Below are 25,143 nucleotides of genomic sequence, written 5' to 3'. Positions count from 1 at the left end.
ATACTTCTTCATAAATTTCTCCAGTACCTGTTCCCAAGAAGTGATCTCTCCCGGCTCGAGAGAATTCGCCCATTTCCTAGCCAAATCACAGAGAGAAAATGGGAACAAAGTTAGTCGAACTTCTTCGATAGAGATGTTCGGGAACACAAAAGTATTGCAAATTTCAATAAAGCTTCGGAGGTAGGTGTGTGAGTCCTCGCCACGCCTTCCTCCATATTGACCTGCAGTCTGGATCATCTGCAGCATCATCGGTTTCATTTCGAATCTACTTCCGTCAAGGGCAGGCCTCATGATTCCTGGAAAGAAATCATAGAGGTTTGGTGATGCATAGTCCCTAATGGGCCTATTACGATCGTTTGCCAACAGAATTGGATTCGCCATGACATTGTTATCATTTGGTGCTCCATTTCCAGACTGCTCTGCCATCTCTTCTTTATTTGATTGTGGTTGTTGTTGGCGGTCTCTTAATCTACTTCTAAATGTCCTCTCAATCTCCGGGTCGTAATTCGCCAGAGATTGAGAGTCTGCAAAGAAATCAGAAAAATTACCACTAGCACTCTATTTTGCCGAAGTCCCCGACAACGGCACCAAAAACTTGATGCTTGATTTTATGAAGTGGAAATGTGGATGATATGCGTTGTTGAAATTGCGTTGTGCACTCAACTTTCCCTAGCAGAATCCAAGTGTAAATTCCTCTGAGTTTCTTGGTAAGTCCAGGGTCGAACACAAGGAATTGTGAAAACAGATTGCATTGGTAATTTTTATGAAGAACTTTGTGGTAACCGGATAAATTAATAAATTGTTGGGTTTGTTGTTTGTGTTGAAGAAAAATAAATAATGCGACGGAGTTTTAAAAGAGTTTGTAAACGGAAGATGCGATGAGTATACAGTGAACGGGTTGAGAAAAGTTTTGGCTAACACTTTCTAGGATGTGTTCATGCTATGTGATCATGCAACATGCATACAACAATAAACCACCTCTCGGTGCGAATGCCACGGCTTGTAAAGTTAGAACACATATGATATATGCGCTAAGTCTATAGAACCTACACATAAGCCTCTATTCTTATTTATGCGATGACGAAATGACACATACAAATAAGGCGACCACATAATATCATTCCCATCTCTAGGATGCATGCGACGCAAGTTGACAAACAGAGCTTATCTCTAAGTCCCTATCTCTTGTTTATGCAGTTCTAATCTTACGCTCTCAAGTCTAGATTCTAACTTAGCTCTCTCGAGTCATTAGGTTCTTTCTTTAGACTCTCTCTTGAGTAGCTCTAAAGGGTATTTGGCACAACATAAATCAAGACAATCGAAAGCAATGAACTTCCTAGGTCATGTTAGCTTAGTTTTCCTCAACCCATTCGACTAGTTTAGCTACTCATGCATGCTAAGAGAGTGAACAGATTTAGAAATAGAACTTCCATTCTATAAATATGAAGATGAAGTACAAAATAACAATGCAAGTATAGAATAAAGGGCCTGGAAGTAATCTCTTGCTGCCCAGGCTTTTACACTGATTTCTATTTGTGCTCAAAAGATAATCTCGCTCTCACAAGAGTCGGCCCGCTCTCTGTTTCTTCGTCCTAAGATTCTCTCTCGATTTTCCCTGAGCGATCTCCAGCGTCACCACTCTTCTCTTGCTCCACCTTAAAATGAAAGAAAACTGTGAACTTATGGAACAAAGAATAGCTGAACTCGTGAACTGTTAATTCGTTAACCCCTTTTTCTGAAGAATGCCCTTGGTATTTATAGAGCATCTATGGTGAAAGGCGGCTTCTCTCTCATGGTTGTACAGATGGGATGACTTTAATTCCTGACTGATGTGCCGAATAATTATCATCGAAAAGCTGAATGTACTTTGTGACCATTATCGCCTATCAACTTAATTCGGATTTGACTGTCATAAGCTTTCTGTCCCATCATGATTGATTAGCCTTTTACCTAGATGCACCCACCATGTTGTGATGACCAAGTTGCGACGATCCTTCTCGGGCGAATGTTTGCGAACACAGTCATCGCAAAGTCTTGCGGTGAACTTGCGTTCGACCAATGATTTCTTATGATCGCAATTCTTGCATTGCATCAACGGATATTCTACACAAAAATATAAAAATCAATTGTTCTAATGCGTTAAACGCATGCGACCGCAATATTATGAAATCGATGCTTAATGGACGTAAATTAACATATTTCATCAACGCAATCCAACATTCTTTAAGAACTTAGCACTATGATAACGTGCATTTTTGCCCGTTATCACAGGGTTTAAAGTCTTACTCGCATATGCGATGGGATGCAATATCATTTTTCTCTTCTATGCTAGCACTGCTCTTATCACATACCTGCTCGCGTTGCACATTAATTCAAAGGGAAGTGTTCAATCTGGTGTGATCAACACGGGCACGGTTGTCAGTGCATTCTTCAAAATCATGAATGTGTTGTAGTAATTATCATCAAAATCAAATTTCCTATCGGCCTCTATCAACGCACTCAGTGGTCATGCTATTTTTTAAAAGTCCTTGACAAAACGTCTGTAAAATTCGGCATGTCCCAAGAAGCTCCTAATAGCCTTTACAATTGTTGGATGTGGTAGCTTTTCAATTACTTCAATTTTTGCCATGTCCATCTCCAACCCGTCCTTAGATACTTTATGCCCCAACACAATGCCCTCCTTTACCATAAAATGGCATTTCTCCTAGTTAGGTACGAGGTTCGTCTCCTCACATCTTTTCAATATCTTCTCCAAGTTGGCAAGACAGACTTCGTATGTGTGCCTATAAACAGAGAAGTCGTCCTTGAATATTTCTATAGAGTCTTCAAGATATTCTGAAAAGATTGTTATCATACACCTTTGGAAAGTGCTCGACGGATTGTAGAGACCGAACAACATGTGGTGAAAAACAAATTTTCCATACGGGTAGATGACTGTGGTCTTTTCCTGATCTTCAGGAGCAATCATGATCTGATTATAACCAGCATACCCATCCAAAAAGCAGTAGAAGTCATTTCCAGCAAGATGATCCAACATTTGGTCAATGAAAGGTAAAGGGAAATGATCTTTATTCGTTGCCGCATTCAGCTTACGGTAGTCCATGCAAATGCGCTATCCGGTGACGGTCCTTTGTGGTATCAACTCGTTATTTNCGGTAGTCCATGCAAATGCGCTATCCGGTGACGGTCCTTTGTGGTATCAACTCGTTATTTATGTTACGGACTACCGTCATCCCACCTTTTTTCGGCACGCACTGCACGGGGCTGACCCACGTGTGGTCTTCTATCAGATAGATGATACCTGCGTCTAACCACTTGATTATCTCCTTCTTTACGGCCTCTTTCATCGCAGGGTTGAGTTTGCGCTGATGTTTGATCGATCCTTTGTGGTTTTCTTCGAGACGAATTCTATGCATACAGTATGCGGGGCTAATTCCTCGAATGTTTGCGAGCGCCCAGCCAATCGTTTGCACATATTTTCTCATAATGCTCAGTAGCACATTCTCTTGGTCTTCATTAAGTTCAGAGGAAATGATTATCGGTAGCTTTTAATTCTGCCCTAGAAATGCATACTTTAAGTGATTGATGACATGCAGAAATGCATGTCATCTTAGGCCTTTTACTTAGAATTATGAAGATTATTAAGCAGAATATGCGGAAATCATGCTAGGAATTCATGAGAAAATGAGCTTGCGTTGTTCAGCATTAAAGAATCTCGGCTAACCCGTTATTATGCATTATTATGTGTTCAATATTCTACTTTTGTAGCTAATGTAGGAAGTGGATGCAATTGCGGAAACTGGACCACCGCATAGACGACTGCATGCGGTGAAACTCTCCATCGCAAAGGCGAACGCATCAATTAACGCATGGATGTTGCGATAATAGGCTATATGCGTCCATCGATGGGAGTTGCGCTTGTCAAACGATTGCTGTCATCGTGTAGAGTTGCGGTATTTAGCGAATACGGTCACTGAATGATTGTGGCTACGCGATAACGCATGATAAAAGGATCAACGCAAGGTTGGTGGAATGAATGCATCAACGCATCTACCTTGGGAAAATCAAAAGATAATGTTGACATTTCACCTACCACGCCATTAGCTACAGAAGTTCAGAAAAGGACTAATGCACCGAATGTCAGACTCAGAGCAGTCCATTAATGCTGTCAGAGATTTAAGCTCTATAAATAGAAGCCGATGAGTAGAAATTCAAGTTATCCATGGTTTTCGCCTGAGGTTTTCCTAGGGCGGATCCTTGTGATCCAGACAAAGTGTGTGAGAAGACACTTGAGAGTTCTTCACCTCCTTCATTCATTCTGAGTGACGACTGGAGCCTTTGACCGGAGCTAGATCTCGAGAGAGTCAACTCTATCGCCCATCCATGGCACCACCGACAGCCTTGACGCACATCCGCTAGAAGCAAGTCTTTCCGTCCAGCCGATCATTTCATTTTCCTTTCTTTTCTTATATTATATTGTATAACATTTTGTGATTAAAGAATTAATACAATTTGTTTTCAATGCATTTCTTTGTCTCCTTCGACTCCATCTCCATCTTCTTTACTTAGCATCTTTACTTTCATTGCAACACTTAGTGAGATTGCTTGGGTATCGCATACTTAGTCGTGTGGATTAGGGATATGAAGCATGTAGTAACCCACAGAGAGGTGTGCGTTGCGTGAGTGTGTAAGTAACCTTATTTACTTATGTGAAGCTATGGCAAGGCCTGTCTATAGGCGAACACAATGCTTATCTATGAGTAAAGTCAGCAACAACCAACTGCCTGGGAAGGTAAGTGGTTGGTCGTATTAAGCAGTGTATGCATTGTTCATTAGAGATAGGAATAATCTTAGGCCAGCCAAGTTCATGCGGTTACCTTGTCCTATGAGCGCTTCATTCATCATTTAGGCTTGCTTGGGAGAGTAGTCTAAAACCTAAATCTAAGACTCGGAAGAGGGGATTAGAACGCATAGGCAAGAATGGGAACATAGAGATAAGCTTCGTTTGCTATCACACAGCGTATGCGCCCTACGGATAGGATATTGCATGTGTCCAGGAAGTAGGATAAGGTGGTATGCGACGAGAGCTCGTGAGTAGGTTATGGAGGTCTAGGCAGGCATAGACTTCCCGACAATATCACAGATATACCGCATACGTCTTAGAGTTAGGTTCACGTGAGTGTAGCATGATTGCATGGCTTGCATTGAATAAGGTTGCCCTTGCGGTCATTCTTAAGGGTTATAATGAAATCATCTCCACATTTTATCTATTTTTCCATTTATTTGTTTCATGTCAAGAGTTGTCGTGTCTCTACCTCTCATGCATATTCTCATTGTGTTGTCTGTTAGCGAGGAGTAGGAGTAGAGTTAACTTAGCAACCCCTCCAACATTCTTTTATTTAACCACGTATGCACATTACCGTATTCAGCCAGCTACAAGTCCCCATGTTCGACCTCGGATCATCCGAGAAACTTTCGTTCGCGTTATACTTGGCATGAGTACAAGAAAACTTATGACAGGATGCATGGTCATCGCATACATTTGTTAACGCATATTCATTCCAATGCATGACCATCGACGCATGACTATCAACACATACCTTAAGAACATGAATCGCATATCGCGTCCAAGGGATTTTAGTTGTTGAGTATTTGATGTCTAATTTCCCATCATCAAGTTTTTGGCGTCGTGCCGGGGACTTGGCAGCTAATTGTTTGTTGAGTTTTGTGTCTCTGCAGGCAAACTTTTTATCTTGGGAGCATTGTAGCTTGTACGACCAGGTTGCAAACAATATTGAAGTGTAGACGATACGCTGAAAGCCAGTATTGACCCCAAGGTAGAAGGGCAATCAGTCGTAAAAGAGCTAAAGGTAATTCTAAGCACATGACGGCCACATGCGCCCAACAATTGTCGGAAGTTCCAAAGGACAGGGCATGATCCTTGACCCAACCAATTGAGAGCAATCTCCTGCATGGAAGACTCATTGCGGTGACAACACTCCAATTTTTCTAGGGACATCTTCTACTCTATCTTTAACTTGCTTTCTTAGTATAGGTTATTTTTATTTTCATTGTTACTTTGGATATATGGTTGCTTCCTTGGGTGTGGTACGTTTGCTTTTGTAGGTGCAACAATAAGTCCCCTCAGTGTGTAGTTCAACGGAAGAATTCTTTTCATCCTTCAATGCATGGCTTCGATCGCGTGAATTCCAACACATGATCGCATGCATTATTCCGCCTAAGGTCTTTTCCTGTTATCTTGTATGCCTTATCCTTTCGAAATTCTTCCTTTCTTGATTGCATTGTTTTGCAATGTTTCAATGATGGTATGTATAATTCACCGCATCTTCTAATTAATTAACGCAAGGCGTTCCTCACTTTTATTAGCCTCTTCAAATTTTGAAAATCTTAAGTTTTATTTTTTTGCAAACCTTTGCTCAAACATTTGTTACTGCATTCTTGTAATTTTGTTTTTAGCTCTGTGGTGAGAACACTGCCAACCTTTAAGTTTGAGGGTGGCAATGGTCTCAGAGAATTGCGTTCATTACATTGCAATCATTTAAAAAAAATGAAGCGAGTTTTTGAGAATAATAACTCCACTGTCAATGCAATGGGGAAACCCATGTTGATAAGAGTTAAGCTATGAAAGACACTTGCTCGAAGTTGGATGTCCGCATGACACACGTTGGGGCAAGCCAAAATGAAGACAAGTCGCCAGGATCAGCGCATAAACGTAACTCTTCTATCCGGTGCAAGCCAAATCAAACGAGACAAGAGTTGAGTTGGATATGGAACGCAACCGAAGTTGGATGTCTGCATGACACACGTGGGGTTAAACCAAAACGAAGGGCGTAACCAGGTTCAACTCTGCATTTGAATAAGTCATCGCAAATTTTTGAACTGTTTTGAACGAACGCATTCTCAAAAGCTAAACACAAAGTTGTGGTGAGTGAATAAAAAGTTTTTGAGCAAAAGCTTGTTGGATTTCAACTTAGAAAAGATCTTTTTGAAGAAGTAGCCAATGTGGAGGAGAGCATTACGGTGATGGTCAGAGGTATGTGTAAATTATATTCTGAGAAGCTTGTTATTCGTAAAGAAAAGCATGAAGGTGAGTTACAATTTCTTTAGTATAACGCATGCTTGAGGACAAGCATGATGTTAACTTTGGGGGTGTGATGACATGCAGAAATGCATGTCATCTTAGGCCTTTTACTTAGAATTATGAAGGTTGTTAAGCAGAATATGCGGCAATCATGCTAGGAATTCATGAGAAAATGGGCTTGCATCGTTCAGCATTAAAGAATCTCGGCTAACCCATTATTATGCGTTATTATGCGTTCAATGTTCTATTTTCGTAGCTAATGCAGAAAGTGGACGCAACCGCGGAAAGCGAACCATCGCATAGACCAACGCATGCAGAGAAACTCTCCATCAGAAAGGCAAATGTGTCGATCAATGCATGGATGTTGCGGTAATCAGTCATATGCATCCATCGCATGGGAGTTGCACTCGTCAAGCAATTGCGGTCATCGTGCAAAGTTGCGATATTTAGCAAATGTGGGCACTGAATGATTGCAGCTATGCGATAATGCATGATAAAAGGATCAGTGCAAGGTTGATGGAATGAACACATGAACGCATCTACCTTGGGAAAATCAAAAGATGATGTTGACATTTCACATACCACGCCATTAACTGCAGAGGTTCAGAAAAGGACTAACGCGCCGAATGTCAGACTCAGAGCAGTCCACTAATGCTGTCGGCGATCCAAGCTCTATAAATAGAAGCCGATGAGCAGAAATTCAAGTTATCCATGGTTTTCACCTGAGATTCGCCTAGGGCGGATCCTTGTGATCCAGACAAAATGCATCAGAAGTCGCTTGACAGTTCTTCACCTCTTTCATCCATTCCAAGTGACGACCAAAGCTAGATCTCGAGAGAGTCAGCTCTACTGCCCATCCATGGCACCACCGGCAGCCTTGACGCACATCCGCTGGAAGAAAGTCTTTACTTCCAGCCGGTCATTTCATTTTCCTTTCTTTTCTTATATTGTACTGTATGACATCTTGTGATTACGGAATTATTACAATCTATTTTCAATGCATTTCTCTGTCTCGTTCGACTCCATCTACATCTTCTTTGCTTAGCATCTTTACTTTCATTGCAACACTTAGTGAGATTGTTTGGGTATAGCATACTTAGTCAAGTAGGTTAGGAATATGAAGTATGTAGCAACCCACCGAGAGGTGTGCGTTGTGTGAGTGTGTAAGTAATCTTATTTGCTTAGTGTGAAGCTGCGACAACACCTGTCTATAGGCTAATGCAATACTTGTCTATGAGTAAAGTCAGCAACAATCAACTATCCGGGAGGGTAAGTGGTTGGTCGCATTAAGCAATGTATGCATTGTTCACTAGAGATAGGAATAATCTTAGGTCAGCTAAGTTCATGCGGTTACCTTGTCCTATAGCGCTTCATTCATCATTTAGGCTTGCTTCATTCATCATTTAGGCTTACTTGGGAGAGTAATCTCAAACCTAAATCTAAGATTCGGAAGAGCGGATTGGAACGCATAGGCAAGAATGGGGAACTTCGGGATAAGCTCCGTTTGCTATCACATAGCGTATGCACCCTACGGATATGAAATTGCATACGTCCAGAAAGTAGGATAAGGTGGTATGCGGCGAGACCTCATGAGCGGGTTATGGAGGTCTAGGCAAGCATAGGCTTCACGATAATATCGCAGATACACCGCATACGTCCTAGAGTTAGGTTCACGTGGGTGTAGCATGATTGCATGGTTTGTGTTGACTAAGGTTGCCCTTGTAGTCACTCTTAAGGGTTGCAATTAAATCATCTCTGCATTTTATCTATTTTTCCATATATTTATTTCATGTCAAGTGTTGTCGTATCTCTACCTCTCATGCATATTCTCATTGCGTTATCTGTTAGATTGGAGTAGGAGTAGGGTTAACTTAGCAACCTCCCTTCCATTCTTTTATTTAAACCACCACATGCATATTACCGCATACATATAGCTACAAGTCCCTATGTTCGACCTCGGATTACCCAAGAAACTTGTGTTCGCGTTATACTTGGCATGAGCACAAGAAAACTTGTGACAGGACGCATGGTCATCGCATACATTTATTAACGCATATTCATTCCAATGCATGACCATCATCGCATGACTATCAACGCATATCTTATGAACATGCATCGCATACCGCGTCCAAGGAATTTTAGTTGTCGAGTAAAATTGACTTCTAATTTTCCATCACCACTCGTGCACATAGGTAGTTAAAGTCAGAGATTGAGCAAAAGGGTTCTCTCTTGACTAGCAGTTGACGTTCGGATTTAACCACAGTAGGGTTATTCTCAACTAAGGAAAGTTTTAATATTTTCTGATAAAAAAACAGCTTATTGTAGAACAAGGTTACTATAGAAGTTTATATTTCAGTTTAATCTTTTTATTGAGACTATTGCATGAGAATCAATTTTCTTTCTTAAGTCACTCACTGGGCTAGCAAGCTCACCCCGTTTTCAAATGTTTTCCTTTCCCCCAGGTAGTGGTCAAATCCTCAGGAGATAGCTCTACATCTGCTTTACCACTAAAAGAAAAAGATATTGTAACCCGTCTATTAGGTGGTTATTGTAAATATTGTACACATGTTATTCATATAAGGACTCAGGTTTTGGGCATCGGGACTTGTGAACTAGTAATGTAATCACTCTAAATATGTTTTGTTTTTAAACTTAATAAATGTGGCCTAAGAGGCATCTGCTGTATATGAATTTGTACATTAGTATCAGAGTTATTTCCGCAAGAGTTATTAGGCAGTAAGTGTCAACAAAATGGTTGATAACTGCTGCAGTCATGTCCTTTCCTAGGATCAGAGAGTAGTCTGGGACGGGGTGTGACAGCTTAGTATCAGAGCAAAGGTTTATGTAAAACTTGGGAAAAGGTTGAGTATAAAGTTTTAGTTTATACCAGCTTAGTATCAAAGCATGAGATTTTGGGTAAAAGAGAGAGTTCATGCGTTAGATTAAGTCACATAAGTAAGTCCCTAACATGTGTACTTAATAACTAGGCAAAGATGCTGAGGAGAAGTGGCAAACTGAGCAGGCAGATTGAGGAGAGGAATGTTGACCCTACCAGCGGAGGCCCTGAAGTTAGACAGGACCCAGATCCGAAGGGGAAGAGAGTTAGAGACTCAGTAGGCAAGAAACAACTTCTGCAAATGAGTCAAGTACCCCACCAGTAGATGTAGATCCCTAGATGGAGGATCGAGTATTTGATAGAATCGACCAGATATTGGTAGCGAGTGTAGGATTGATTCAGACCGATCCAGAAAAGAAATTTAGCGTCGAGAGGCTGAAAGCTTTATGTGCCACGACGTTCGATGAAGCCATATATCCAGTAGATGCTGAGGTCTGGTTGGACTTGATTGAGAAATTTTTTAATGTTATAAGATGCCCTGAGGATCGTAAGGTCGGATTAGCGGTAGTCTTGCTGCAGAAAGGGGCTGAGAAATGGTGGAAAGTGATAGAGGCCAAAAGAAGCAGTTCAGAAACTATAACTTGGCCTAAGTTCAAACAAGTATTTGAAGATAAATACTACCCTAGTGTTTTTAAAGAATGAAAGAGGGAGGAGTTTCTTAGGCTAACTCAAGGATCGATGACGGTTGCTGAGTACGAGCAAAGATTTACAGAGTTATCTCAGTATGCCCTTCCGATCATTGCGAAAGAGAAAGAGAGATGCAAAAGATTTGAGAATGGCCTAAGAAGAAAGATACGTACACCCGTTACCTCTACATCTAATTGGGTGAATTTCACTCAGTTAGTTGAGATCGCTATCAGAGTTGAGCGGAGTGTAGCGAGGGAAGATATACTCTAGCCAGGTGCGGAAAAGTTCAGGACGCCTGGAGAAACGAGAGTAAGAGTTTTAGAACCCCGTTCTCTGAACAGTCAGGTATGAGAAGTTTTAGAGGCATAAGCCAACAGGGTTCGAGTCGAAAGAGGTCAAGACCTACAGCTGGACTAAGTGGTAGATCGGTACCAAGTCATGCTAGCGAGTTAGTAGCTAGTACAGGAAGGAGCCACTATGTGAAAATTGTGGTAAGTGTCATACAAGAGTATGTTATGGCAACAGGAATGTGTGTTTTCAGTGCGGACAAGCAGGGCACTTCAAGAAAAATTGTCCCCAGCTAGGTCTGTCTCTTATACACATCTAGATGTGTATAAGAGACAGATGTTATGGCAACAGGAATGTGTGTTTTCAGTGCGGACAAGCAGGGCACTTCAAGAAAAATTGTCCCCAGCTAGGTCATAGAGCATAGGGTGAACAAAGCGAAGTTACCCAGGTTGTAGATCAACCTAGAGCGATCAGAGCCAGAGGTGAGGGATCCGGTGCAGCTAAGTAGAAAGGGGTAGCTGGACGACACCAACAACAATAGCAACAACAACAGCAGGGTAGAGTATACGCTATGACATACTAGGAAGCAGAAGAGGCTCTAGATGTTATAACTAGTACGATAACTTTATGTAATCAGTCCGCTTATGCGTTATTTGATCCTGGTGCTACGCACTCATTCATATCTAGCATGTGTGCATTGCATATAGATAAAGTGCTTGAGCGTATGAATGAGGATTTGTTTATCTCTACGCCTGTAGGAGATACTTTAGTTGTACATGAATATTATAGGAATTGTGAAGTAATTCTTGGAAATCAGAGTTTATGGGTTGACTTGATTCCACTAGAGTTATTAGAGTTTGATGTTATCTTAGGTATGGATTTTCTAAGTAAACATTACGCCACTATGGATTATTTTAAGAAAGAAATAGTGTTTAAGAAACCAGGTGAAAAAGAGATAACCCGGATAGGAAGTAAACGAATACTTCCAGGAAGTTTAATATCAGTAGTGAAGGTTAGGAAGCTGCTGAGTAAGGGATGTGAAGCTTATTTAGCCTATGTAGCAGTTTCACAGGATAGGAAGCTGAGATCTGAGGATGTACCTGTGGTACAAGAATTCTTAGATGTGTTCCCTGAAGAGTTACCAGGCTTACCCCTAACAGGGAAATAGAGTTTACTATTGAGTTAGTTCCAGGTACAACACCTATATCCCAGGCACCATATAGGATGGCGCCAGCAGAACTGAAGGAGTTAAAAGTTCAGTTAGAGGAACTTGTGGATAAGGGGTACATTAGACCCAGTGTGTCGCCTTGGGGGGTGCCAGTCTTGTTTGTCAAGAAGAAAGATGGTACTCTTAGATTATGTTTAGACTATAGACAGTTGAATAAGGTGACCATTAAGAATAAGTACCCATTGCCTCGTATAGATGATCTCTTCGATCAGTTAAGGGAGCCACGGTGTTCTCTAAGATAGATTTGAGATCAGGTTATCACCAATTGAAGGTGAAGAACATAGATGTTCTAAAGACTTCTTTCAGAACTAGGTATGGAAATTATGAGTTTCTAGTAATGTCATTTGAATTGACAAATTCTCCTACGGTATTTATGGACTTGATGAATAGAACCTTTCATCTTTATCTAGATTAGTTTGTGATAGTTTTTATAGACGATATACTAGTATATTCTAGTAGTGCATAAAAGCATAAAGAACATCTGAGGATGGTGTTGCAAATGCTAAGGGAAAAGAAGTTATATGCCAAGTTTAGTAAGTGTGATTTTTGGTTAAACCAAGTCGTATTCCTTGGGCATATAGTTTCAACTGACGGAGTTAGCATAGATTCCCAGAAGATAAAAGAAATAGTCAACTGGGAACAACCCATGACTATAACAGAAGTACGTAGTTTTCTGGGTTTAGCAGGTTATTACAGGAGATTCGTGGAGGGCTTTTCTAAGATAGCTCTACCATTGACAAACCTGACCAGGAAAGATGCGAAGTTTGAATGGTCGCCAGAGTGCGAGCACAGTTTTCAATATTGAAACAGAGGTTAGTATCAGCACCAGTGTTAACTTTACCTACACCAGGTAAAGAGTTTAAGGTTTATTGTGATGCATCCGGACAAGATTAGGATGTGTGCTGATGCAGGAAGAAAAGGTAGTAGTCTATGCTTCTCGTCAGTTAAAGAGGCATGAATGTAACTACCCTACGCATGATGTAGAGTTAGCAGCAGTTGTATTGGCTTTAAAGTTGTGGAGACATTACCTGTTTGGTGAACGTTGTCATATATTCATTGATCATAAAAGTCTGAAGTATATCTTTGATCAGAAAGAGCTAAACTTGAGACAGAGAAGATGGATGGAGTTAATCAAAGATTATGACTATACAATTGATTACCACCCAGGTAAAGCAAATGTGGTAGCTGATGCTCTAAGTCGAAAGACCAGATCAGCCAAAGCTATTATCTGTTCAGTGAAAGGTGCACTGATACATGAGTTGTATAATGCTAAAGCAACATTATCAGTTGGTCAAATAGAAGGTTTACTAGCTTCATTTCAAGTACGTCCTACTCACGTAGAAGATATTCTACGTGAACAGTTAAAAGATTCTGATCTCAGAAGTTAGCTAAAGAAGTAGGTAAAGGTCTGAGGACGTACTACCAGTTAAGAGCAGACAAATTGCTATTAAAAGAAGGTAGGATATGTATACCTAATAACTTAGCACTTAAACAGGCTATTCTAAAAGAGGCACATAGTTCGGCTTATGCTATGCATCCAAGCAGTACAGAGATGTACAGAACATTAAAGAGATCGTACTAGTGGCCTAGTATGAAAAGAGAAATAGCAGAGTATGTTGACAAGTGTTTAGTGTGTCAACAAGTTAAGCCAAAAAGACAAAGGCCAGTAGGATTGCTTAATCCACTCCCAGTAGCAGAGTAGAAATGGGAGCATGTTACGATGGATTTCCTGTTTGGTTTACCTAGGACACCAGCGAGCTATGGTGGTATATGGGTAATTGTGGATAGATTGACAAAGACAACTAAGTTTTTACTTGTTAAAGTTACTTTTACCCTAGACCAATTAGCTAAGTTGTATGTTGTTCGAATTGTGAGTCAGTTTGGGGCTCCAGTTTCAATTATATCAGATCGAGATTCCAGGTTTACATCGAAGTTTTGGCCTAGCTTACAGAAAGCTATGGGTACCAAGTTATATTTTAGTACAGCTTTTCATCCACAGACGGATGGTCAGTCTGAGTGGACAATTCAAACATTAGAGGACATACTGAGAGCATGTGTATTATAGTTCAAGGGCAGTTGGGATACTCATTTATCGTTGATCGAATTTGCGTATAACAACAGTTACCATTCGAGTATCGAAATGGCACCGAATGAGGCACTATACGGAAGACCATGTAGAACTTCGATATGTTGGAATGAGGTCGGTGAAAGGAAATTACTAAGTCCAGAACTTGTTCAGCAGACATCAGACAGTGTTAAGATTATAAAAGATAATCTTAAGACAGCTCGAGACAGGCAAAAGAGTTATGCCGATAAGTGGAGAAGATATTTGGAATTTGAAGTGAGTGATAGAGTATTTCTTAAGTTGTCTCCATGGAAAGGAATACTCAGGTTTGGTAGGAAAGGGAAGTTAAGCCTGATGTATATTAATAATAGAAAAAGTTGGCCCAATGGCATATAGGTTGGATTTACCTCCATAGTTATCTCGTATCCATGATGTGTTTCATATAGCAATGCTAAGAAAGCATATGCCAGATCCTACCCATGTGTTGCCTGAGCAACCAATGTAGTTGAAAGAGAATTTATCTTAGAAAGAAGAACTAGTAGAGATTCTTGACAAAAAAGAACAAGTCTTAAGGAATAAGACAATACCATTGGTAAAGGTGCTATGGAAAAACCATAGCACTGAAAAAACAACATGGGAAGCTGAAGAGCAAATAAGAAACTAGTATCCACAGTTGTTTAATTGACAAACTTGTAGCAAAATTTTGAGGACGAAATTTTCATAAGGGGGAGGTAAATGTGAACTCTGAACCCTAATTTCTCTACTTGAGTATGCTCCCTACTGAGACCAGTATGGTGAGTAGGTTGATGTGGAAACTAATGTGTAATTGTAGAGAAAATGGTGAAAAATTAGAATAAAAGTGTGAATTTGAAAGCTTGACTCTTGGGTAAAATTTGGAAAATTGACTAAGTATAACCCATGCGTTGGAAGCTAGAAAATTGACTAAGTGTTGTTCCATGCGTTGGCCTTGCTCATTTAGAGGTTATTTGGGCATTGAAGGAAGCCAAAGTGTGGCAAAGAGAAACACATGCAGCAGCCAATGTCGTGGGAGGTTGGTAAAGCGTGCGACAGCCTCAAGTTGCGCGGACATAGGCGCTGGGCATTGGAGTTGCGCACGCTGGTTGATCGGGTAGTAAAAGAAGCAGTGCTACACGATGGTATGCAACAATGCTATCCGATGGTTGTAACGTGTTTTGGGTATATGATATTAAGTGCTCATAATGATGCGATACTACTTCTATTTATGTGTTAATTAGGGATGTTCATGTAGTATGCTCTGCATTGTCACAAGTTTCCTTTCGATGGAACCAAGTGTAATTCCACCGCAAGTTTCTCGGTGTGATCCGAGGTCAAACACGGGGAAATGGTTTCGGTTATCGCGGTATGCTCATGGTATATGCGACCAAGTTTTCAATTTTTTAAAAGGAGTTTGTACAGTTAAGTAAATAGCAGTAAAATAAAGGAAAGCAATAAAGATACGATAAAGCATAAAAATACAATAAGCCTAAGCTAGATGTTACAAGATACGGACTTCATGCACAAGATGCTAGGATTAAGGTTGGCTGTGAAGGTTGTACAAAGACGTGGAATGCAGCGACAAGTCTTATGAATAGAATAGAAAGAGAAAGACAAATAATACAAACAATGCAAGTTCTTAATTTGATTAGAGGTACAAATACTGTTCCACTCTTCTCTTAGCGTACACCTCTCAGTGATCGGCCGCGTTCCCCACATGTCTGTGGTGAAACAGAGTCTAACGTCATGCAAGGTTGCTTTCATGTCTGGAAGTACTACTCGCTTTAGTTAACACACTCTTCTGACCTTCTCGCGATAGATCCGAATGACATCTTCACTTCTGCTCTCACAAATGAAGATGTCGTTTGGCATGCTTTAGCTAAACGTATTTGAAAACTTTAATACAGATTAAGTTCTTGGTGATTCATATTGCTCATCAGGAGATTAAGAAAACATCATGAAGAAAGTGACTAATGGGTGAACAGAAATAGACAGAGAATGGTAAATAGAATCTATCGAAACATTTAATATTTCTACTAAGTGTTTGATACATGATTTGTGAATGAAGAGATAAAAAAAATATGGAATACAATGAAAGAGAGATAGAACAGATACAAACAAGTGTCAATGTCTTGGCACAGATTCGATGTAGATCTGCTTGTGAGATAGGATGGTTTCAATGTCAGGAAGAGCTTCCCTCTCAAGCTTGCTCCACCGATAGCAGGAATCTTTGTACAGAGCTTCGACCGGGTATATGGCAGGTCGGATCTGAGATTCTCCTCTCGGCCTTATCTCGTTCTCTTCATGGATTTCTTCTCTTCAGCACTCTGCTCAGCCTTTTCTCTCTAAAATCTTACAGCATTTAGCCTCGTATCCAATAGCATATTTTTCTCTGAAATCAATGGGGTATTTATAGGAGTTGATCTTTGACTCTGGCCTTGTGGTCCCCCACTTGATTGTTATGGTAATTCCAAAGATGGAGGGATATTATTCCTTCTGTTATGCAATCAGACCATCAATTCTGCACAACCGTTAGTTGTACACGTGTCTCAATCCTCCCCCCTCGCGTTGCTCAGTTGCATCTTTCGATCATAGGTTCACATGCGATGTTTGTTTTTATTACCACATGTAGTTGAAGCATAGCTCTGGACCGACTGTTGAATTGCGCCATCACTGCGGTAATCGTCTCTTGATGGTTGATTGACGAACTCAATGTGACAGAGATGTGTTGCTTAGCCTCTCATGAGCCTTGAGCACAAGCAGTGTCTTGATCTCCTGCAAAACAGAGTAAAGTCTGGCTTGTCTTCCATATTTTTGGCGTTAGTGGATGTAATCGCAAACATTTATAATTATTGTTATACTAGGCTAATTTTCTTACAATTGGTGCATAATTACTAATTTTTGGCCGCAATATCTAGATAAGGTGGTATAAATAACTTGTATTTCTATAAGTTATCAATGGTGTCCGACAATACTAGGCTAATTTTCGTACAATTGGCACATAATTACTACTTTTTGGCCGCAATATCTAGATAAGGTGGTATAAATAACTTGTATTTCTACAAGTTATCAATGGTGTCTGACAATGCTACCCGATGGTGTACGACAATGCTACGCGATGGTATGCGGCAATGCTACTTGATGGTGTGCAGCAATGCTACCCGATGGTGTGCGGCAATGCTACACGATGGTATGCGGCGATGCTATCCGATGGTATGCGGCAATGCTACCCAATGGTGTGCGACAATGCTACTCGTTGGTGTGTGGCAATACGATGCGATGGTATGCGACAATGATACGTGATGGTGCTATGCGGCAGCAGCACTAGACAATGAGCTATGCGGTGATGAGACAAGCCATGGTGGACTATGGTGAAACGTCTTGCGTTGCTAAGGCTTGCGGTACACAAGGCTAATACTATGTGTTGGTGATGTGTTATGCGTTGGACATCCGAGGGCATGTGAGCACATAGGACAAGGCTAATAGTATGCGTTGAAAGGGTGTTGGTCATTATCCTAGTTGAGCGCATGGGGCAAAGGTAAGCCATGCGGAAGTGAAGGATATGCGGCCAAAGATGAGCCTTGCAAGCATCTAGCATATGTGACCAAGTTGCATCAATTAGATGCACAAGGTAAGATTGAATGGGCGCATACGCCAACTGGTGGTGTCTGGAAATAGATATGTTGTGGCATTTGGATGGACACATTCGTGGTTAGATGAACGCATATGAGGTTGGATGGACGCATTCAAGGTTGTCATCCGGATATGTGGCTTGTTGGGAAGAAATATTAAGCCTTAAGCAAATGAGGTGGATGCACAAAAAGACAGGAAAATTTATGCATTTTGTGTTGGCTAAGGAAGAGGAAGACACCTTAGACTGCGGTGACTTGAAGGTTGCATTGATAATGTGGGGAAAAGACACTTGGACATGCGACCAAGTAGGAGGTGTCGACCTTGGAGAGATTTTGGACGCCTATAAATAGGGCCAAGGATTTCTCTTCAGATCATTATTCAAAGGACATTAAGAAGAGTGTGAAAGCTGATTGTGAGGAAACTATGCGTTAATGAGAGAATGCATGCGTTGATAACAAATCTATGTGACGGTCATAAAGCTTCAAGAGGAGACGCAGTTGGACAGTGAAGTCTGGAAATAGCATCAATTTGGGACGAGGAGTTCTCCTAGTATACTCGTGCATTTAGAGTGATTTCAAAGCCACCTAAAATCTCCACGAATCTAGTTTTCAGGGTAGGGTTGCCAGAGAAGAATATCCAAGGAATCGGGCTGGACCTTGAGAAAAATACAGAAAGGTCAAGCTTTCGGGTAAGCTTGGGCCACTCCTTAGGATTTGATGATTCCGGCCAAACCACGAGGAGTTCTGAGCTATGATTTTAAAGTAATATTCCTGAGACATTATAGAGCATATTTACAGATGGAAGTATCTTAAGATAAGGTTTAGAACTATGAGTAATCTGAGCTTTAAATGTAATCTGGATCTTAGGATTCAAAAGGGAGCCCGAGGTAACCAAGGAACTTCTAGAGAGAAAGGTTCCTAAACGATCAAGGTGAGTGACTAAAATATTTGACTAAATATTTACAATGTTGTAAAGAAACCATATTTTAAAGAAAGATTATTCTCATGCCAGCTAGTTTTACAAAGTAATTTCCAAGCAAACCATGAGTTATGTTTCAAACGCATGCATGTATGAAAGTCTATTGAAAAACTATTTATGTGTGTTTAAATACACCCAGCATGCGTTAGTATCTTTAAAGATATGTTTTCTATGCGGAATGCTTTACATGCTTTAAAGAGAGAGTCATCTTATGACTAGTTTTACTTGGAACACGATACCAAAGAACATTTGAGAAGGTATCCGACAAATTCGATACCGAAAGACCTTTGAGAAAGTATCCGAGCAGCTCGATACTGAAGGACAAGTTTAGAGAAGGTATCTGAGCAGAAGTACCTATGGTATGATGGTACTTAGTATGACCCTATTGATGACATGTAGAAATGCATGTCATCTTAGGCCTTTTACTTCGAATTATGAAGGTTGTTGGGCAGAATATGCGACAATCATGATAAGAATTCACGAGAAAAAGAGCTTGTGTCGATCAACATGTTAAATCTCAGTTAACCCGTTATTTTACAATATTATGCGTTCAATGTTCTATTTTTGTAGCTAAAACAGGAAATGGATGCAAACGTAGAAACCAAACCACCGTATAGACGATCACATGCAGAGAAACACTCCATCGCAAGGTCGAACGCGTCGATCAACGCATGGATGTTGCGGTAATCAGTCGTATGCGTCCATCGCATGGGAGTTGCGCTCGCCTAGTGATTGCGGTCATCGTGTAGAGTTGCGGTATTAAGCGAATGCGGTCATTAAATGATTGCGGCTATACGACAACGCATACTAATGGTATTAACGCAAGGTTGATGGAATGAACACATCAACGCATCTACCTCGAGAAAAACAAAAAGATGATGCTGACATTTCACCTACCACGCCGTTAATGGCAGAGGTTCAGAAAGGACTAACGCGTCGAATTTCAAATTCAGAGAAGTCCAATTAATGTTGTCGGTGACCCAAGCTCTATAAATAGAAGCCGATGAGCAAAAATTAAAGAACCCAAGGTTTTTGCTTGAGGTTCGCCTAGGCCGGATCCTTGTGATTTTAGAATTGCTTCAGAAGAAAGTTTGAGAGTTCTTCGACCTCCTCATCCATTCCGATTGAACGATCGTGAGCGCTTCATCGGAGCTAGACTCAAGAAGATTCGAGCTTTCCACTGCCCATCCATGGCACCATCGGCAGGCCTTGACGCACATCCGGCTGGAGCAATCTCTTGCTTCCAGCCGGTAACTTCATTTTCTTTCTTTTCTTATAAATGTATTGTTATGACATGTTTTTATTAAAGGAATCAATACAATTTTTTTTCAATGCATTTTCTCTGTTTCCTTCGATTCCATCTCCATCTTCTTTGCTTAGAATCTTTACTTTTAGTGCAACACTTAGTGGGATTGCTTGGGTATCGTATACTTAGTCATATGGATTAGGGATATGAAGCATTTAGCAAACAACCGAGAGGTGTGCGTTGCGCAAGTGTGTGAGTAATCTTATTTTGCTTAGTGTGAAACTGCTATAATGCCTGTCTATAGGCTAAATGTATTGCTTGTCTATGAGTAAAGTCAGGCAACAACTCAATTGCCCCGGAGGGGTAAGTTGGTTGGTCGCATTAAAGCAATGTATGCATTGTTCACTAGGGATAGTAACAATGTTAGGTCAACAAAGTTCATGTGGTTACCTTGTCCTATGAGCACTTCATTCATCATTTAGGCATACTCGGGAGAATAGTCTAAAACCCAAATCTAAGACTCGAGAGAGCAAATTGGAACGCATAGGCAAGAATGGGAAACTTAGAGATAAGCTCTGTTTGCTTTAAACAGCGTATGCACACTACAGATTAGATTTGTATGCGTCCAGGAAGTAGGATAAGGGGTTAATGCGACAGCCACGCTCATTCGGTGACAGCTAGTGAGATGGTTATGGAGGTCTATCGGCTTGGCATAGGCTTCTCGAAAATATCGCAGATACACCACATACGTCTTAGAGTTAGGTTCACGTGTGTGTAGCATGATTGCATGGTTTGTGTTGACTAAGGTTGCACTTGCGCTCACTTTTAAGGGTTGCAATGAAATCATCTCCACATTTTATCTATTTTCCCATACATTTATTTCATGTCAAGTGTTGTCGTATCTCTACCTCTCATGCATATTCTCATTGCTTTGTATATTAGATAGGAGTAGGAGTAGGGTTAACTTAGCAACCTCCTTTTCATTCTTTTATTTAAACTACCGCATGCACATTACCGCATACATATAGCTACAAGTCCCTATGTTTGACCTCGGATTACCCGAGAAACTTTCATTTGCGTTATACTTGGCGTGAGCGCAAGAAAACTTGTGATAGGACGCATGGTCATCGCATACATTTATTAACACATATTCATTCCAACGCATGACCATCGACGCATGACTATCAACGCATATCTTAGGAACATGCATTGCATACCGCGTCCAAGGGATTTTAGTTGTCGAGTAAAATTGACTTCTAATTTCCCATCACCACCCGTGTAAAAGGGTTCTCTCTTGACTACCAGTTGACGTTGGGATTTAACCACAACAGGGTTATTCTCAACTAAGGAACAGTTTTAATGTTTTCTGATAAAAAAACAGTTATATATGCTTTATGCTTGGAAAATGTTTATACTGCAGTACAAGGTTACTGTAGAAGTTTATATTTCAGTTTAATCTCTTTATTGAGACTATTGCATGAGAATCAGTTTTCTTTCTTAAGTCACTCACTGGGCTAGCAAGCTCACCCCGTTTTCAAATGTTTTCTTTTCCCCCAGGTAGCGGTCAAATCCTCAGGGGAGATACTCTGTATCTGCTTTGCCACTAAAAGACAAAGACATTGTAACCCGTCTGTTAAGTGGTTACTGTAAATATTGTACACGTGTTATAGTTGTTCATATAGGGACTCAGGTTTTGGGCATCAAGACTTATGAACTAGTAATGTAATCACTCTAAATATGATTTGTTTTTAAACTTAATCAATTTAGCCTAAGAGGCATCCGCTGTATATGAATTTGTACATTGGTATCAGAGTTATTTTCGCAAGAGTTATTAGGCAGTAAGTATCAACAAAAGAGTTGATAACTGCTGCAGTCATGTCCTTTCCTAGGCTCAGATAGTAGTCTGGGACAGGGTGTGACAACCCCGACTACCAATCTCTTTTAGTACTATTTCTAAACTTGTGGCAGACCATGACCAACTTCGCAACCTAGACTCTTCTACAACCTACAAGAGAAACACAGAAGACAAACCATGAGATTTACAAGGCTCAGTGAGTGGAGTCATAAGTATTATATCACGAGATTCCAATGCAAACTTCCATCATACCATGAAGCTTTTCAAAAACCTAACTACACACACGGTAGATAGTTAACATTTCATATCTAAAAATATCAACCTATGTGCACATAGTTTTGTCTTTCATGGGCTCAAAAGCTAGGCCTATTGGCCCTCTGACCATCCTATTCAAGGTTTTTCCTTCCCACAAGCTCAGAGAACTAGACTCCTTGGCCCCTTGACCATCCTGTAAGGATTTATTTTGGGCTCAAGTTCTAGGTCCATCGATCCCCTGACCATCCCCATCTCTTATTCATCTCATAATATAAACTACAGCATATTAATTCTAAATATGCTTAAAATAATAAAAGGAGAAACCACTCACAGTGACCCGCTGAGATTTTTCCTCCCAATTCACCCGGTTTCCCTTATTCTTCCGCTGGACCCTCTTTCAAATTTTAAATTTAAGCTTAGAATACTCACTCTTTTGGGCCTTATTTCAAGACATTTCCTTCTTCAAAAATGTGTGAAAATGTCTTAACCAAATTACCTTAGAGTTTCGCCTTGAAACTTTTTGGAAAAAGTTCCGAGTCTCGAGTTTACTCCCTCTAGCCCGACTGTTTCCTCACTGGTGAGCACCTCTCGGTTTTCCTTGAATTTGACAACATTAGATTTATAATTTCATTAAGACGGCCCTTACACCAAATCTTCACTTAATTTAAAACGTTTGGTTCAAAAATCACCTGATTTGCACGAGTAGTCCGGAATAACTTCTCGTTTGAAGTTAGCCTAGGCGTCTGTCCGTACACCCAGTTAACTTTAGCGCCTCTATTTGTACTTCCATTTGATCAACGCTTCTCTTCTCTCATTCACCGTACGAATATCTCTTATTTTCTCCTTTCTTTGTGATCTTTATGGACTTAAAATAGTTTGTGGGTTAAGGCGAAGAATTTTGCCCTTTTTTATAGGCGTCTCATCCTTCTCCTTTACCTGACACCTTTTCCATTGATCACAACCAGGTGTGTTCCTCACATCCTGCCAATGGTCAACCTCTTCCACCTTCTATTTGATGTGTCTTTTCCCCACACTATCAATGCAACCTTCATATCAACACAACCTAAGGTGTCTTCCTCTTCCTTAGCCAACACTTAATACTTAGATTTGCATGTCTTCCTGTGCATCCACCTTATTTACTTACGGCCTAAGATTCTTCCTGATAGACCACATGTCCGGATGACGACCTTGAATGCGTTCATTCAATCTCATATGCACCTAGCTACCACAAATGCATCCATTCAACTTCATTTGTGTCCATCCAATTGGCGCAACATACCTATGTCCGGACACCACCCCTTGGCGCATGCGTCCATCCTATCTTTGCACCCTTGCGGTGTCTTTTTAAATCTCCACATAACACCCTTCAAGCCATTGCTGCCTAGCACCTTTCCCCATATGCGGCCTACTAACCTTAATGGTGCCATTTCCAATTAACGCAACTTTATCTTATGTAACCAATTGACACAACTTGGTCGCATATGCTAGACGCTCGCAAGGCGTCTCCTTGGCCGCATGCCCTCTACTGTATGGCTTATCTTTTCCTTATGCGCTCAACTAGGGTAATGACCCACACTCTTCCAACACCCTTCCGCATAAAATCTATGTCATCAAGTTTATGCCTGGTTCCCATGTTAACTTTGCCCTTAATTAAATTCCAACTTTCGAAGAACGTTTATTCAACACTGAGAGGTCTTCTTTCTTAGCACGTGGTTTCATTCCTAGTCAGATTCTCCTAGTTATTAGTTTAAACAGGAAAGCAAGAATGCAGGTTTCACATTTATCCTCCCCTTAAAGAAATTTCGTCCCAAAATTTGAAGCAATACTATAAACATCTCTTATTCATTTATCTCAACCTTTTGCAACTTTATTTATTTACATAAGTTTTATTTAAACTTTACATACGTTCCACTTATAAGTACTTTTTTTTCCTTTTAAAAGCAGTAATCCTTCCAAGCTTGATTTCCTCATGAGCTATTGGCCGGATCATTGGTTGGACAATCCCTACACTGGTGATCGAGTTGTTCACATTTAAAGCATAAACCTTCTCTCCCTTCTTGGTCTCTTCGATGACTTTTATGCCCGGTGACTAAGGAAACGTTGAAACTCTGGGCACTGTTTCCTTTATGCCCTGTGCGTCTACAAATATAGCATTTATCCGTTCCCTTCAAACATTTTTCGGGGTGATACTTCCCACACATTTCGCATAAAGGATTTCTTGCTTGACTTGGTCCCATCTAGCTAACAATCATTTCATCAAACAAACATAATTTGTCAAAATATATTTATTAATCACAAATAAAACATATTTACACAAGATTAATTTTATACAAATATCTATAATAGAAAATAGTATACATCTGCCTATACTTTTGAGGGTTTTCCCTTGCAATTTCGTTTGTAATGAATAATTTCTCCGTAGTTATAGCACACATTTGCCCCTCCATAGCAGTGTCCAAAGTGATATCTCTTACAATTTGAACACCACGACCTTTGGGTACTGATGGCGGGAAATTGGAAGTCAATTTTACTCGACAATCAACTTCCCTTGGATGAAGTATGCGATGCATGTTCCTAAGATATGTGTTGATAGTCATGCGTCGATGGTCTTGCGTTGGAATGAATATGCGTAAATAAATTTATGCGATGACCATGCGTCCTGCCACAAGTTTTCTTGCTTTCACGCCAAGTATATGATTTAATACGAGACATACGCAATGGAATTGGGACCTAATTATACTCTAATTGCTTCTAAATTAAAGGAAACATAGCATGCAATTGAAGGAAAAATAGTGAATTAAAAGTGTAGAGATGCTACCTTTAAAGCTCCTGAAAGCCGCTTCTTCTCGTTGAATCACGACCCGTACTCTTTTGGACCACCACTAGAGTTGACCTACTATCCTCTTTGAAGCTCCCGAAAGCCGCTTCTCCTTGTTGAATCTCGACTCGAACTCT

The sequence above is a fragment of the Benincasa hispida genome, chromosome 4 (assembly GCF_009727055.1).
Source record: "Benincasa hispida cultivar B227 chromosome 4, ASM972705v1, whole genome shotgun sequence".
In the NCBI taxonomy this organism is placed as follows: Eukaryota; Viridiplantae; Streptophyta; class Magnoliopsida; order Cucurbitales; family Cucurbitaceae; genus Benincasa; species Benincasa hispida.
This window is presented reverse-complemented; position numbering follows the sequence as displayed.